The sequence below is a fragment of the Ctenopharyngodon idella genome, chromosome 3, assembly GCF_019924925.1.
Source record: "Ctenopharyngodon idella isolate HZGC_01 chromosome 3, HZGC01, whole genome shotgun sequence".
Lineage (NCBI taxonomy): Eukaryota > Metazoa > Chordata > Actinopteri > Cypriniformes > Xenocyprididae > Ctenopharyngodon > Ctenopharyngodon idella.
The window spans coordinates 53,249,229-53,267,272 of record NC_067222.1 but is presented as its reverse complement, the minus strand read 5'-3'; the positions used below and the strand labels follow the sequence as shown (position 1 = coordinate 53,267,272).

Sequence of the window (18,044 nt, the reverse complement as noted above, 5' to 3'; positions counted from 1 at the left end):
AACAAATCCGCTTCTATGTTATTCACTCACCCAACAACTCAGTGATCCTTGGTCTACCGTGGCTCAGAACCCATAACCCTCACGTTTCCTGGAAAGATGGCCAGATTGTGCAATGGGACGCTAACTGCCATAAAGGTTGCTTGAAACAAATCACCCCTCTGCCAGTTCAAACTGCTTCACTCCACAATTCTGACACCGGAAAACTTAACATACCCGAAGTATACGCGGATCTGGCTGTGGCATTCAGTAAAAACAAATCCACTGAGCTACCTCCTCATCGTCCCGGTGACTGTGCCATCGACCTGCTGCCTGGTACCACGCCTCCCAAGGGCAGGATCTTCCCCCTGTCACAACCCAAGTCGGCAGCAATGAAAACCTACATTGAGGAGGAACTAGCCAAAGGGTTTATCCGCCCGTCCACATCACCAGCAGCATCAGGGTTCTTCTTCGTGAAGAAAAAAGACGGCGGGTTAAGGCCCTGTATTGATTACCGTGGATTAAATGACATCACCGTCAAGTTCCGGTACCCCTTGCCTTTGGTTCCTCCAGCCCTTGAACAACTCAGACAAGCCGCATACTTCACCAAGCTGGACCTCCGTTGTGCATACAACTTAATCCGCATCAGAGAGGGGGACGAATGGAAGACAGCCTTTTCCACAGCCACTGGTCACTACGAGACCCTCGTCATGCCGTTCGGGCTGTCCAACAGTCCCTCTGTTTTCCAGTCCTTCATTAACGACGTCTTCCGTGACATGCTCAATCGCTGGGTCATAGTCTACATAGATGACATCCTCATCTATTCCAACTCTTTTGAGGAACATGTTCAGCACGTACGGGCAGTACTTCAAAGACTGATACAACACAGACTATATGCAAAAGCTGAGAAATGCGAATTTCACCAAACCTCCACAACCTTTCTAGGTTACGTTATCAGCCGTGAGGGCGTGGCCATGGATGACAGTAAGGTGAGGGCGGTACTGGATTGGCCACAACCTCGCACACTGAAGGAATTACAACGGTTCTTGGGGTTTGCCAACTTCTACAGGCGATTCATACGGAACTTCAGCGGCGTTGCAGCCCCGTTAACGTCCATGACCAAGCGGCAGTCCTCACGTCTCACCTGGTCCTCTGAAGCAGTACAGGCTTTCCAGGAGCTAAAGGAGCGTTTCACTTCAGCACCCATTCTCCGTCACCCAGACCCTGAACTCCCTTTCATTGTAGAAGTGGACGCCTCCAGCACGGGCATAGGGGCCGTCCTTTCTCAGCGCCAAGGTAACCCAGAGAAGATGTACCCGTGTGCCTTTTATTCTAGAAAAATGTCGGCGGCTGAACGTAATTACGATGTGGGCAATCGGGAATTACTGGCTATGAAGGCAGCACTGGAGGAGTGGCATCACTGGCTGGAGGGAGCAAAACATCCGTTCACCATTCTCACAGACCATAAAAACCTGGAATACCTGCGTTCCGCCAAGCGTCTAAATCCACGGCAAGCTAGATGGGCCTTGTTCTTCACACGCTTCCAGTTCTCGGTAACTTATAGACCAGGCTCTAAGAACACCAAGGCAGACGCGCTGTCACGGCAGCATGAGGAGGTGGAACGGACAGAGAACGCAGAGAATATAATCCCTGACACTTTACTGCTTGCTCCAGTTCAATGGGACATTATCACAGAGATCACACATGCTAACGAACAGACCGCTCCTCCTCCAACATGCCCACCTGATCGCACCTACGTCCCAGCACAGCTCCGAAATAGGCTACTTCATCATGTGCACGACTTCCCAAGCTCAGGTCACCCAGGTGTCACAGCCACCTTCCACCTGCTACAAAACCGGTTCTGGTGGGACTCTATGCTATCCGACACCTCCCGCTTCATCTCTAACTGCTCACTCTGTCAGACCACCAAAGCATCACATCAAGCGGTTTGTTGCAACCGCTACCCATTCCCCAACGTCCCTGGTCTCATATCGCCATTGATTTCGTCACTGATCTCCCAGAATCCCAGGGCCACACCACCATTCTCACCGTCATCGACCGTTTCTCGAAAGCCTGCAGACTCATACCACTGGCCAAGCTCCCCACAGCATTCGAAACGGCCGAGCTTCTCTGCAATTATGTGTTTCGATTCTATGGACTACCCGAGGACATTGTGTCAGACAGAGGCCCACAGTTCACATCTCGAGTCTGGTCCTCCTTCTTCAAAAACCTCAATATCAATGTCAGCCTCACTTCAGGGTACCATCCAGAGTCCAATGGCCAAACAGAGCGCATGAACCAGGAATTAACACGTTTTCTACGCACCTACTGCCAACGCAACCAGACGGACTGGAGTCGTTATCTGCTCTGGGCGGAGTATGCCCAAAACTCCCTACAAAAACCTGCCACTGGTGTCACGCCCTTTCAATGCGTCTTGGGCTTCCAACCTCCATTATTTCCTTGGTCTGGGGAACCATCCAATCTACCATCTGTCACTGAATGGATGCAAAGAAGCGAGGAAACCTGGGACCAAGCTCATCAGCACTTACAACGCGCCGTAAGAAGGCAGGAGATGCAGGCCAATCGTCACCGACGTCCCAATCCCCAGTACGCCGTGGGACAATGGGTTTGGCTGTCCACTAGAGACCTCCGGCTAAGGCTTCCATGCAGAAAACTCAGTCCCAGGTTTGTAGGGCCCTTTCAAATTATCAAACAAATAACTCCAGTATCATTTCGTTTAGATTTGCCTGTTAATTACCGTGTCTCTCCCACTTTTCATGTTTCGCTGTTGAAACCCGCCGGGGGTCCGAGAGGGGAGCCAGAGGGAGCCGAGGTCCGCTCCCCCCCCCACCCTTGATGATTGAAGGCGAGGAAGCCTATCAAGTACGAGAGCTGCTCGATTCCAGGCGCCGGGGTAGGAGACTACAATACTTAGTCGACTGGGAGGGGTACGGCCCGGAGGAGCGATCCTGGGTCAATGCGGATGATATCCTGGACCCCTCACTCACAGAGGAATTTCATCGGACGCACCCGGAGAGACCGGCCCCTCGACCACGTGGTAGACCCCGGCGTCTGCTTCCTCGCGTCTGGAGCCGCTCACGGGGGGGGGCTCTGTCACGAATGTGGCTCCCTCGGCCCTTCCTCCGGACCACCGGAGGGAGCCATCACCGGAATACTGATCAGTTCTCATTCGGACTACGTTTCCCATAGGCCCTCATTCCTGGGACTGATTGCACGCACACCTGCACCGCATCACACTCACACTATTTAAGACACACACACACACTCACACATCACGAAGTCTTGATTTGCCTTGGTGATCATTTCTGAGCGTTTTTCTGTGGACTGTTTACCTGTTATCGATTGGACTGTTTATTCCCTGCGACCCTTTGCTGCCGACCCTGATCTTTGCCTGTTTCCTGGACTGTGATTGTTTTGCTGCCTGCCCTGATCCTTGCCTGTACCCTGATTCTGTTTGTCTGCCGCCTGCCTCGACCATTGCCTGTTACTGTTTATGCCGCTGCCTTTGCCCTGTCTACTCTGTAAGTACTTTTAATAAACTAGCTGAAAATGGATCCACATTCTGTCGACCCATCATTACAACTGCTATGAGACACCTGTACCACAGTTTTGTTATTGTAAAACTATAAAAACACAAACTCTAAAAAAATAATAAAAAAAAAAAAATGTTTTTAAAGCCCTTAATGACCAATTATACATTAAACGTCTTGTTCTGCCAAGCAGATCTTTCAGATCTTCTATTAAAGCACTTTTGCATGTCCACAGTCTCATTTAAAACTAAAAGCTGATAGAGGTTTTTCGGTCACTGCCACAGAGAACTAATTTGTCCACTGTGAATAAAGTGCTATCCAAAACTCCAAATGAGTTTTTATCACTGACCTGCCATTCAAATTACAAATGCAAAGAAGGTACTATAGGGCTTTTGTGTGCAATATGTCAGAAAGCTTTTATAAAGTTCCTTAGAAGGCTATAAGATATGATTAAAACAATAAAATAGTGTTTGGAGTCTGCTTTACATCCAGTCATTGAGCTTCAGTTAAATATTTAACAGACTATAATCAGCTGGTTTATATTGCTCACAATTTCTCTTTAGAAGTGTATATTAGGGCCATCAAATAATTACTCGCGATTAATTGTATGCAAAGTAAAAGTTTGTGTTTACATAATATGTGAGTGTACTGTGTATAATTATTATGTATATATAAATATGCACATTTATATATTAAAGAAAAAATATATATTTATACATTAAATATATATATATAATATAAATGATATATAATTATAAAAATACATATACATGTAAATATTTCTTAAATATATACATGTATATCAACACCAAACTAATTTCAGCTGAATAATGACTATTTACTATTGTCTTTTGAGAGATTTACAGAAGAATTAAACTTTTTGCATCACTGAATCATTATTTTCCTGTTTATCACAGTAAAGCTGCTTTGAAACAGTCTGTATTGTATAAAGCTATAGGAGCCATAGAAATAAAGGTGACTTGACTTGTTTTGGTTGTAGATGTTCATTTCAACATTGGTTCAAAATCTTATATTTTAAATCAATATTTATAGTTAGAACTAACCACACAATATCTAAGCCTTTGATTATATACAGAGACACACGACAGGGATGCCCATTGTCATCAATGTTCTTTAGTTTAGTATTAGAGACTTTAGTAATTGCGGTCAGAAGTAACCCTATCATTAAGGACAATAGATCACAGCCATCAGACTGTACGCAGATGATACTCTTTTTCTAACAGAGCTTGAGAGATCAGTTCTCTGGCTATAAAATTAATAATAAAGGCATCAACCACCATCACTTTATAAATATAATCACTAGCTTCAAATATTTGGGTGTAGTTATTATAAAATTAAGTATTATAAAATTAATATTTACTTACTTGCTTATTTATTAGAAAAAAAGATGTCAGTCCTGTGTGATTCAGGTGAATAGTGAATTCTTGGCTGCTTAAATTGTCTACGTATAGGATATATTTTACAGTCTCTTGCTCAAAATGACATTTAAAATATTGTGTATTGTGTTACAAAACAGAATGGCTGACAAAAATAAAATAAATATGATAAAATTACCTTACACTGAACTAACTCTGAATATAATATAATTTCCACATTTTATTAATGTAATATTACATGTACTTATACATATATGTATATGCTACAGAAAACAGTAGCCAATTGCAGGGGCTGGTCTGATTGAGGCTTGTGGGTGTGTTTCTCCAGCCCTCTGAGGAGCTTTATTTAAGACAGAAATCTGTCGGAGACGCATCATCTCTCAGACTCAATCGAGAAGCTGCTCTTCAGACTCAGTCTACAGTCGACCAAGTAAGTAACATTGAGCACCTGTGAGCTCATACTTCATTTGAACATCTGTATTCTATAGTCAAAATTATTTTATTATACAGACATTTTAATTGTGCTAACTAGTGTTTAATATAAATTAGAAATGGAATATTTGGTAATACTTTACAATACTTTTCCATCACTATTGAGTAACTACACAGGAACAAATGAGTAGCACAACATTAGCACTCTAGTAACTACTATTAACTAACAAGAAGCTATGATAAAAGAATTAGTAAGTAATGGTGCTCAGTTGAAAGAGGTAGTTCAATATTAGCTAATCAGTAACTACTCAGTAACTCTTCATACCTCCCAGAGAACTATATAATTAATTATAAATTGAAGATCATAGTCACCCACTAGTAATGACTCAAGTATTACTAAATCTGTCAGAAGGAATTACTCTTACTACCTTACAAAAACCTCAGAAGCTTACAGTGACTTCAGTCATTACTAGAAAGTTATCATGTTTTTCACTTTAGAATAGTCATCCAAATAATTAGTTATTCCTTCTGAAGGATTTTGTAATGCTTGAGCCATTACAGGTGGGTTACCATGATCATTACTTTAGAATTAATTATACATTATTCATGTTAATTATGTACCTGTACATAGACTGCTATGGTATTCTTCAGCTATAACTGGGCATACCACGACATTGGTGAAGACCGCACAGCAGTAGAGCAGTTGCAGGTCACTCTGTAGGGCGGTATGGCTCTTATGTAAGGATCATATCCGGCCAACTTGCTGTGCCAGCAACCTCCAGCCCACATGTCTCAGTCCCTGAGCCTGCTGGCAATGGTTTCTGTTAGATAAGAGAGTGGGATTGGTCACACAAGCTTCTCCAACTATAATAAACTCATTGTGATGGTATGTCGCAGATGCCTAGTCCTGCGGCGATGGGTGAGTGGCAGGTGGAGGATACCACTTGGAGCACCTAGTCACAGACCTCCACGTAGGTGGCCTGGGTGTGACGGTCGTTTGATGCTCACCTGGAATGACAGTGTCATTCGTATTCTGCCCAGCTGACAGAACAGCCCTTTTTAGGGATAGTTCTGCTCTCGTTCATGGAAGAAGGGGATAGAAAAGGTTCCTCAAACATTGCTCATTCCATCCACTCTGCTGGTTCACCGTGACCAGCTGATTATCCAATCCTGCGTCGACGAAAGTTGCAAAAGATCAAGATCAAATTGCGTCTTGCCTCTTGGAATGTGCACACACTCTTGGACTCTGCCGATCTTCACGAGCAGAGAACTGCAATCATTGCCCATGAACTGGCAAGATACAGGGTAGAGGGACATGGTTTTCTGGAGAAAATGAACTTTCAGAAGTTAACGCTGCTACTATTCTTTCTTCTCCATTGGGCAGCCTATAGGTCAGCCAAGGAGTTAGATTTGCTGTGAAGACATCACTGCTACCACTACTAGAAGGTCAACCACGTGGCCTGCTGCCAAGGCTGATGACCTTGCAGCTGATGCTTAAAAATGGTAACAGTGCTGTCTTGATTAGTGCCTACGCTACCACAATGTCTGCCAGCAATGGCCAGAAGGAGCCGTTCTATGATCACCAAAAAAACTGCCTTACAGTCAGTACCTCATAAGCCTTGCTGAAAACCATTCATACAGCTCACTTGGAGTGGATCAACAATAAGACGCACAACTGGAAACTTGCCCAGACATAAAACCATATGTCTGGGCAAGAATTGCAGCACAGACCCATCTGCGCGGAACGAAGAACAGATGGTGGCTGTCAAAAGCAGATGAGCTAGTTTTTTAGAGCTAGTACAACGCACCACACACATAGACAGAAATGAAGTGGCACACTTCCAACAATGCAAAAAATACAAATACAAATCCTCAATACAAAATGGACATGCTCACACACACGCACGCACATACACACACAAAAAAATTTATAATTATTATTGAAAAACCAAAATTTTTTTTTAGTACAAAAATTGCTAAACTTTGACAAAAAGTAATTTTTATTGTTATAATTGTGATTTCATAACATTTAGATATGAATCCAACTGAAAAAAACTTGTGAAAAGATGTCTTTCAGTCAGTCAAATAGCACATAGCAAATAGTGGAGCTCTGCAGTCATCTACTGGTAAAAATGATGAAACTGCATTTTCCAAAAGATGGGCAAAAATCTTACACTAAACCATGTCAAATTATCCATGTTATCCCCATGAATGACAGTTAGAAATGTGGACCTTTTATAAAGTGAATTTTACATAAAAAGCTGTTTTTGCATAAAAACCTATTTTAAAAAAATATTTATTTATTTATTTATATAAATTTAAAAGATATCACAAATCCTCCAAAAACTGCACAAATGTTGAGTAAGAACATTAATAAACAGAGTAAAATTACATTTGTTTTTAAAACATATCATATTGTTACAAAATTACATTTTGTCACTTGGGGTCTCCAGAGACCCCGAAGACCATGAGTGTAGCCCCCAAATGAAGACCGCAAAAGGGTTAATAGATGCAGCAACACTCATATTGAAAAAAAAAGTGTTACATGTGCAATACATTAACCTGCGTTTTTACATCTGCCTCCAATAACTACCAGAGTCCAGCGAGCATCTCAGACACCACTGACTCTTTCTGAACTTCAGATCAGACCCAACAAGACGCTTTCATTTACACCAGTTCAAGAACAGCACAAAGGTAAACCTGCATTCTGTTCAAATTAATGAATCACTTACAATCTATTTATAATAAAACTATCATTGATGTGCATCAGTTTTTTACAGCCCATTTGGTGCAATACATTGAGTGTAAAGTATATTATTTTTTCTTATGTAATAATATTCCTAGTGTTAAAATTAAGACATTATGATGACAGATAATGTGTTTGTGTATATCTGTGTGAACTTGAGTAGAACTGACTTCCTACATCCACAAAAAGAAAAACTAACTTTAGGGGTCACACAGTCTCCATACATGGCTAATTAATAGATGCAGTTCAAATGTATCTTTCAACAGTAGATATTAATTTGATCAAAATTAATTAGCTCCTTTTATTTGGAGTATTAACAATTTAACGCTGTTAGTGACAGTGTTTTCCTCCTTTTAGGACATGTTGTTTCGCAGATTGAAGTTACCTAGAGTACTTCAAACTCTTAACAATAAAATTAAGCAACTAGTGTCTGATCTCAGTCTGGAGGATCCTACTTATTCAGGACTTCCTTATAACCATCTGGACAATTAGTCATTCAAACTACCTTAATAATCTATCATTTGAAAAACGTTGATGTCTTTGTTCCGTGTACTTTTGCGTCCATTCCTTTTGTTTTTTTAACCCCGTTGAGAAAAACAAAAAATGAACGGTTGTTGTATTTTTAAATGCTATGGTGAATACCAAAATTTAAATCAAAACCCAATACACAAATGTAGTGCGCACAAAATAAATATTGACTTATTTTCAGATTTTTGTTTATTACATTTTGCATCTTTATAAACCAAAATTGAAAATGGACAGATTAAAGTCGAAGAAATGTTTTTTTTTTTTTGTAAAATTATTGTTTCTCCCACATTTTCCAGAGCCATCTCTGGAACCATGATAACAGATGACTTGATTTTAAAACTGAATCGGGTATTGCAGAACACCTGTCCCAACATGGTGACGGGTGAGATGGCTCCACTCTTGTTCCCGTTAAAAAGTCAACCCATTCTCACTTACGCTGCCGCATGTGCAAGAGAATGCTATATTGGCGGCAAACGCTTCCAGCGAAGCGGGACATTATAAGCGCTTAACATGAAAATGCTGGCTTAATGTAAGCTACTAAGACAATGATATTTGAGGAGCAAATTCAGTAGGCTACACACCTTACAAATAAAGCATATGTAGGCTACAGACAAGCAGATGAGCCCACATGAACGCAATTAATTAGCCAACACGTTAAGCATTTTCCTAGAAATTAGGCTAAAATGCTGTTATAAAGAAAACGCTCAATGCATTTAAACAGTGATATTAAATTAAAACTAATTTAATTACTTATTACTAATTTAAGCCTTTAGAAACAATATAAAAATATTGCTACTTCCACTTTGTTTATGTTGCCGTTGTCTTAACAGTAGATTCTGTTGATAACAAGAAAATGTGCAAGAAAATAGTTTTACCCTGGTTGTTGTTTGTCTTTTCAGTTCAATTCACATTTATTTGTATAGCGCTTTTCACGATACATATCGTTTCAAAGCAGCTTTACAGAGAATGCATGTCAACATTACAATTTAGAGAATGCAGTTAGCTAATAATGTAATAATTTAGGCAATTAATTTACAATCACTGTTAGCAGTTTAACTGAAGGTAGAAGCAATGAGCTCCTAGAAAAATGAATTACATGTTAACAATAATTAGGATATATAGAAATTTGCGAATGTGCGTGTTGATCCAGATGTTGCGTCTTCTGAAGTCCTCGCAGGAGCTGGTGCCATCTTTTCAGAGGTGTTGGTCTTCTTAAGAGGCTGGATCCAAACTGAAAAGCAAATGGAGAATAATTAGCGTAGCTGCTGTTCATAACATTAAGCAAAGATAGTCATGTGCAATTGATCTTATCTTAGTAACAGAACCAAGGATCTATTCTGGCTCCCATTTTGTTTTCAATCTACATGCTTCCACTAGGTTCAATTTTTAGGAAGCATGGGGTGTCTTTTCATTTTTATGCAGATGACACCTACATTTATTTACCTTTAAAACATAATGACAAGCAAGGCCTAGAAACCTTGCTTGCATGCTTAGCCGATGTACGATCTTGGATGTCTCTGAATTTTTTGCATTTAAATGAGGGTAAGACTGAAGTGATTGTCTTTGGGCCCTCAGTGGGAAAAGAAAAAACAAATTTTATGTGTGGTCATTTAAATTCCTATATCAAACCAACTGAAAAATTTGGAGTTCTTTTTGATTCTTCCCTTAAGTTTGACCAACATATAAACTCAGTAGTTAAGTCGTGTTTTTTCATCTTAAACTTCTGTCAAAAGTTAAAACTTTTCTGTCTTCTAAGGATCTTGAAAGAGTCACACATGCGTTTGTTTTATCTCGATTGGACTACTGTAACTCATTGTATGTTGGATTACCCCAGTCCTCCATGTCACGACTACAGATGGTCCAAAATGCCGCAGCCAGGTTTTTAACTGGGGTTCGTAAATGAGAACACATTACTCCAATTTTAGTCTCTTAATTGGTTGCTAGTGTGTTATAGAGTTGAATTTAAGATTTTGCTGTTTGTTTTTAAGTCTTTTAATGCCCCTGTTTGAGTTTTGTCTCATATTTGATCATTTGAGTTAAGCAATATTACACGAGTGCTGTTTTGTCCCAAATATAACGAGTGCAAATGCGATAGCCTACTGATTTTATACGACAGTTCAGTAAATAAGAAGTTAATACTGTGTTATTTTAAACACAATATTGTCTATTTTGTTCAATTTTGCCAATGAAAATATGAAGACAAAGCAGAACTGTTAATCTCCGCGCAATGCACAGCAGTGTTTATTTATTCGAATCCGCATTTAGAATGAACCGAGTGAAACCAGTGATTCAGCGGACCATTCATTAAAGACTTGTTGGACTTGAAGCGGCGCTACATGGTGTATGACATCAAAGTACAGCCAGAGCGATTCAAAAGCAAACAGAACCGTCTGATCTGTACTTTTATATCATACACCGATTATTCTGTGTAGCGCTGCTTCAATTCCAATAAGCCTGAAGAGAACCATTTACTTCACTTCTGAATAAATTTGAATGAATCGAATGAATGAACGACTTAGTCATTAAGACATTTGCCACCAACTCCTGGCAGTTTTAGCTTCTTATTTAGAGTCTAATTTTATTTAAAAATTAATTTCATATTTCCATATTAATAAAAATAAGGGTATAGTTCACCCAAAAACTAAATTTCAGTCATCATTTACTCAACCTCATGGTCCAAAAGTTCATGTGTAATAAATTCTTTGTAACAAATTAGCTCAAAAGGAAAATATGAATAATTAATCATAACTCATAATTAATTACAAAATACTTGGATCAGTTAATCGAATTAACTTGATGTAGCTGAATTAATAATAAAATCAATTAATCTGTTTGGCCAGCGAACACTCAGTATTGATCATTGGCCACAGAAAAATAACTCTTTCTTAGCATGTAGCTGTGATCATAATCGTTAAAATTGACATTGGTTTATAAGCAGATCAGAACTAACTCGCAAGAATGTGCACACAAGTTTTATTTAACTAAATCACGAACACAACTAAACTAAACACGCATACACACAAATCACGCATACATAGGAAATGAGAAAGTGGAAGTGAATTGAAACCGTAGCATAACAGAGGAATGGAGCTATGAGAAGAGTCGTTTAACAAGCTGGAATAACTATCAGTTTCTCACTATAAAGCACCTTTGTTAACAAAGGGGTTCACAACTTAATACTAAATCGTCATTTAGGGATCATATGTATGATACTTGCAAATGCCTTAGCTGTTGAGGAGCATCCGGATCTGCAGTCTCAGGAGAAATTCTTGATGGTTCAGTCCGAGGGTGTTGAAGTTGTAATCATTACCTTCTGCGTTGAATGAAGAAATGACGACGAACTTGTGCTGTTAATTTGAGCCTGTTGTGGTCGGGGAAGTTGCGCATGGCTTGAAGTGAATGAGGCCTGCCCGCCCGGCAGTGTGTGAGGTCTCACGTGAACACCAATCAGAAGAAGCAGCAAGAACAACTACGAAGAGAGGGAGGTCACTGTGAAGTTGCCCTTTAAGTTCCACAGAGTTCACACATTTGAGTTTTGGCTTGACCGATGAGAAAGGCGCAAGTCTCCAGTGGGAAAGTTTCTTTGTTTGAAAGTGAACTCATTTGTATGAGGGGAGTAAGCTGGCAGTTTGTGTCCATTTATACTCTGATAAATATAACAAACAAACAAACAATGCATTCTATGAGATGGTGATGTCCACCAAAATGTGAGTCATTAAACAATAAGTATTTTTATATGAGACACCACCTAGATGGGCTACATTATCTAGTAGTTCTATCATCAGGCATTCATAACACTATACAATATACACAGTAATAATACACAAAATGTACTGGGGAAATGCATGTTCATTCCTTTAACACTCAGGGTCGGCGGTCGCGCCGGCGATACCACCTCGTTTTTTTCTTACCAGTGCGAAAGAGACTCAATTCTGATACTCCTCAGAAAATGAGCTGTAAACTGCAAAAACACTGTTTGAATATGAATCCTGCATGTTCTGTGTGTCTCTGTGTGAAATGAATGGCACAGATGTGCGGTTTCATTAGACTACTACACATAACTTAGGCTACATTAGTAAACATGACATATTGGCTTTTCCCAAAAACATTGCTATACTGAGATGAGTGAAATTGACTGTATAATATAACAAATATTATACATAAAATGTCATAGAGGTAATATGAATGTTTAGACAGTATTGTTTGGCCTGTTTTGGACAGATTATGAAGTGTTTACTGTAAAATAGCCACTATGTGAAGTGCCACATCAAAGAAGATTTTGTTTGCAATAAATGATGAAAATTCAGCTTTGCATCACAGAAATAAATTATATTTTAAAAGTATATTAAATAGAAAACCATTATTTTAAATTGTAATAGCGTAATATTTTGCAATATTGCTGTTTTTTCTGTATTTTTGATCAAATAAATGCAGCCTTGATGATCATGAGACTTCTTTCAAAAACATTAAAAATAGTAATGTGTCAAATCTTTTGACCAGTACTGTATATAATTTAAAATATAATAGGCCTATACAAAATTTTATTCACATGACGTGCAATATGTGCATGCATGAGATCACAAAAATCATGTTTTCTGTTAAGAGTCACGTGGGGTCATGTGATGCAGTCACCGAAATCGGACGCGTGTCTGTGATCTCTGGGTGTATGTCATCAGTTGCTGTTGGTATTAGTTTAACTCCAGTTGTGCAGCGGGTCTTTTTTATAGTCTTTTGTTATTTACTAGAAACTTTGTAACTTAAAGTGTAAGGAGCGTAGTACATCGATTTGACATGCCAATTGAGATCTCCGTCACAGTAAAGATGGTGGCTGGCCAAGAAAAACGCTTAAATCTCCCAAGAAAGCGATTTTGTGAGTCCAACGACGAACTGACTTCTCACATAAATAAGAAGACAACCGACATCCAAACTTCTCTGACCAAAATTGAACTATCACTTTCATCTCTAGCTGAGCAGGTTGATGATACTAGTTATGCAATATGACAAGGCAGTATTTTGTTTCTATATATCTTCTGTATAAACCGTTCAATTTATCAATATGTGTGTATATGTCTATATAGGCATACATGTTGTCTTTAAAAATCATTTTGAAGTTTCATAATAATTATACTTTCTGAGCAACTGTTGAGGCAACTTAGCTAGTTTAGAAGTGTGAACATACCTACCCTATGTTCTACCCCCACCCCCCATAAATACTGTACCATGCATGAGGGATTCATGCATGGTATTTATTTTGCATTTGTTTGCATTTGTTAGTAATTGCAAAATTGCAGTTAATGTCCAGATCCAATATTCTTTTCTCCCTGTCTTTATTTCCTATTATTTTAATATAGGTTGTGTTTCCTCTCTGTATATTTTCATGTAATACAAATACGGCAGGTCGACTAAACTGTATTTCAATAAATCTTAGAGGAATTAATTCCCCAATTAAGAGAAAGAAAGTTCTAACATATCTGAAGAGACAATCCGCCGATATTGCATTTATTCAAGAGACCCATCTCCCTGATCTTGAACATATAAAGATACGAAGGGACTGGGTGGGCCATATTTTCTATTCCTCATTTTTGTCTAAGGTGAGAGGAGTTGCATTGCTTATTAACAAGAATATGGAACAGGACCACTCCATGACAAAAAAACAAAAACAAAAAACTGAGTCTCTTAATACTCTAAATGAAAAATGGGTATTATACCAGTAAGGCTGAAGCTGCCTTGGCTAGGACAAATTATCACTGTTGAGTTTGGCAATAAAACTAGTAAACTACTTGCATGGCATATTAAAAAGTAAGATTAAAAAATTAAATAATATCAAGAATTAAAAAAAAAAAAAAAATCAAGCACTGTATAAAAGACTTTAATCTTCTGAAAATACTGAATAAAAAAAATCCTCTCCCTAGGATTGATACAGGTGAAAACTAGAAATACTAACATGATGCGTGATCTCTCGTCTCCCTCTGAATGAAGTCCAATCTGATACTCGTTAGAAAATGAACTGTAACTTAGTGAATACTAATGCCACAAAAATGAGACTTATGTCTAAAGAAACGTTGAAATGTCAGGTTTTAAATCGTGTCAAATCAAAAACAAAAATTCTGTGTTTATGTAATCTGTATGAAAAGAGAGCCATGTCAGACGTTGAGTCAGCTCATTATCCACTAATGCGGCCACGCCCACAGAGCGAGTGCTATTCAGACGCAAATTCTTAGCCAATACATGTTTACATCGTCGCAACTGTATATTATCTTCAAAAGTGTTTATCTGCATGTTATAGCCATGATTATAGCGATCTCTGGAAGCCTCTGTTAGTTCCTGGAATGTCACATGGTATGCCTGTTCTTCACTGAGTCATTTGTGGACTAAATGTGCACAGAGCACCCTCCGGCTGCAAGTATAAATTGAAAACACAGTATCCAGCGCTCATAGTGATGACAATAAATATTGAATAAATATTACTCCTCTGTATAGAAAATTGACATAAACATAAGAGAATCCATCAATATTTCTCCAAATGTGCATGCTTTTAAGCTAAAAGCCTAAATCAGCCTCAGACAATCAATGTCCAAAGTGTCTTTGAAGTGTATGAGTGAAGCAGAAGGGTGACAGTTCTAAGTGGGGAAGCCAGACATTACAGAGTCTGTATGAGTAAGGAGTTGTGAAGAATAACTTTTACAATTGTGTGTCTGATCAATGAAGTTACATGTAAATCAAATCAAATATTTCTTTCTGAAACTACTTTTTATAATGTCTATTTGATGCTTTACACAATAATGACTTAAAATTATATTTTGGGGTTAATTTCTCAGCCAAAATTGATGTGCATTTAAATTGCAATTAATTAATCGCCACATCATGTAATTAATTAGATTAAAATTTTTAATCGCTTGACAGCCCTACTAAAAAATGTTAGGTAGAATCACTGTTTGATTTTACAGTGTAAATTCTGCTCTTACAGCTGGTGTTTTTTTTTTCATACTAAATGTTTACTTTTTTTAACCTGATTTTCTCCTGTTTGTCTCAGGATGAGAATTGCAGCTCTTCTCTCGCTCCTCATCATTCTGGCTCTCAGCGATGGAGTGGATTGTCAAAACTTTACAGAATTCAAGAGAAAACACATTCTCCCAATTAACTTTAAAACCAAGAATAAAGGTGATTGGGAGAAGTACCTATGGCAGAAAAAACTCTGTGACCGAACTGCAGTACAATCCTTCATCAAGAGCAGTGAGAATAGTATAACACAAATCTGTGATGGCTCTGGCAATGGTAAAGGGAACTATACCAAAAGTGAAGATTTCTTTGAAGTGTACATTCTTAAGAGCTCTAAGGGAATAGATCCAAAGTGTATCATTAATGATTGTACTGCAGGCAAATATAATGTTATTGTTAAATGCGAGAAAAATCTCCCTGTGCACTACCATGGACAAGACATCAAAGAGAACACACAACCATGGCCTTGCTTTCATACACCATGATTTGATTTTCATCACAGTAGGGATGAAGATATTAAGGAGCTTTGCTTTTAACCATTCATTAAAAATGTTGCTATGACACACAGATATTTAAAGTGGATATAAATCCAAAAGCATTTCAATAAAGCTTTCTTCGCAGAGTGCAGTTTGGTACTATAAAACAAGCTGATTTAAATGTACACCTTGAATCCAATGTAAGTTGCTCTGAATAAAAGCATAAATGTATAGTTTCTGTTTTTTGTGAAATCATATTGACTCTCTTTAATGTATGATATATAATGCTGTCAAAAAAGTGATCAAGATTTTAATGGTAGAAGATTAAATATGCTATGGTGAAAAACAGTTAATTGGTTAACAGAAAGTTCCCTTTCGGGGGAACTGCAGCTGCGTCTAGACGCTGTGGGGAACGCCTCTGCGTGATTGCATCATGAAGCACACGTGCATATTTGAAGCACATTAATCACTTAAGATTTAGACAAGTTGAAACTGCATTTTTTTAACTTTTAAGCTCATAAACATGGTCTCAGGTCATATAAAAATACTCGTATGTACATATATATACACATTTGCTTAAATCATCTGTCCAGGCATCATTGTACCCATGACATGCTGCTTTTTGGATGCTTTTATATAGGCCTAAGTGGTCCCTAGTACTGTATCTGAAGTCTCTTCCCCGCAATTCAGCCTTGGTGCAGAATTTCAGCCACTACGAGCCAGTTCCACAATAAGCTTTCCTCAGGACGTGCCATTTCTGTGTCTGTAGCTTTAAATGCTAATGAGGAGGAGAGAGGCGGGGCAAGGTGGAGGGTGGGCGTGGCCTTAACCAGCTTGCAGCCACGGTACCATGTGCTAATGTTGACAGTGGATGTATCGCAATGGCTCGTAGACATGCAGTCGTTCAAGCTTTTCAGTCTGACCAAGAATCTGATCCGAATGGAGAAGTTGCAACTCAGCGGCTACAGCAGGACGTCTCCGAATGGTTAGTTTAAAATATTGTGTCTGGATATGGTACTTTAGCTGGTTTGTTTATGTATGCTGTTACAGTTATTATCATGTAGCTAATGCTAGCCTATGTGGTTGGCTTTTCATGTTGCTCTGATTTGCATCATATAACGTATAAATATATATATATATATATATATATATATATATATGAAGAGTTCATTTGCCAAAACAGTTAACTCCATTATTATTAATTCTCACAAATCATGTTTTTTTATTGTGCATTCCAAGTAATATCAATCAGACTGCAGTTGGGTTGTTTTGATTAAGTAATAATAACTCCAAAAAATACAGGTAAATTAAAAAATTAAAGTTCATTGAAAGTATGTTTTTTTAATATATATTAAAGTTTGTTTTTTAGCAAAAGCAGATAACTCCATATTTCATATTTCAGAGTTAAATAAAACAAAGACACAAACTAACAGATCGGCACACACACACACATGCACGCGCGCGCAAAAGGACAACCAAGGGTTCAGCATGTAAGACGTGTATGGTGTACAAGGACTTACAGGAGTCAAAATTATAAATCCTCGATCACTTTTAGTCAGCTGTAACGACTGAGACAAATCAGACACAATTATTTGTTATAGGTAACCAATAATTGTTTAAAGCACTCTGGGGCCTGTCCTCCATCCCCCGAGAAGTTCTCAGTTACAAGTTTTATTGCGCTAAAGAACATGGTTGCCACATGGAAGAGCAGAGAAGAGACACAGAAACGTGCATCTTTCCTGCATTTTCCCCACAGAACACAGACTTTCCTGCATTAATGTATAGACAGACCGTTCTATAAATGAACATGCACATCCCCAGGAAATGGTATCCATTATTACTGTTGTTGTACTGTACTCATTGTATTCACATGTTTTATGATACATTTAAGGTAACTTCAATTATGCCATGTTTAGTGTCTATGGGTTCGTATCGAGAA

The 18,044-nt window shown here is 38.6% G+C and overlaps 1 long non-coding RNA gene across 1 annotated transcript; it reads left to right on the top strand.

Moving 5' to 3' along the window:
• The first annotated feature begins 5,323 nt into the window (after positions 1–5,323).
• LOC127508923 (uncharacterized) lies at positions 5,324–16,338 on the top strand. The gene is made up of 3 exons (XR_007928975.1): positions 5,324–5,354; positions 7,953–8,050; positions 15,664–16,338. It is a non-coding gene; the product is annotated as an uncharacterized LOC127508923 (long non-coding RNA).
• Positions 16,339–18,044: the final 1,706 nt, after the last annotated feature.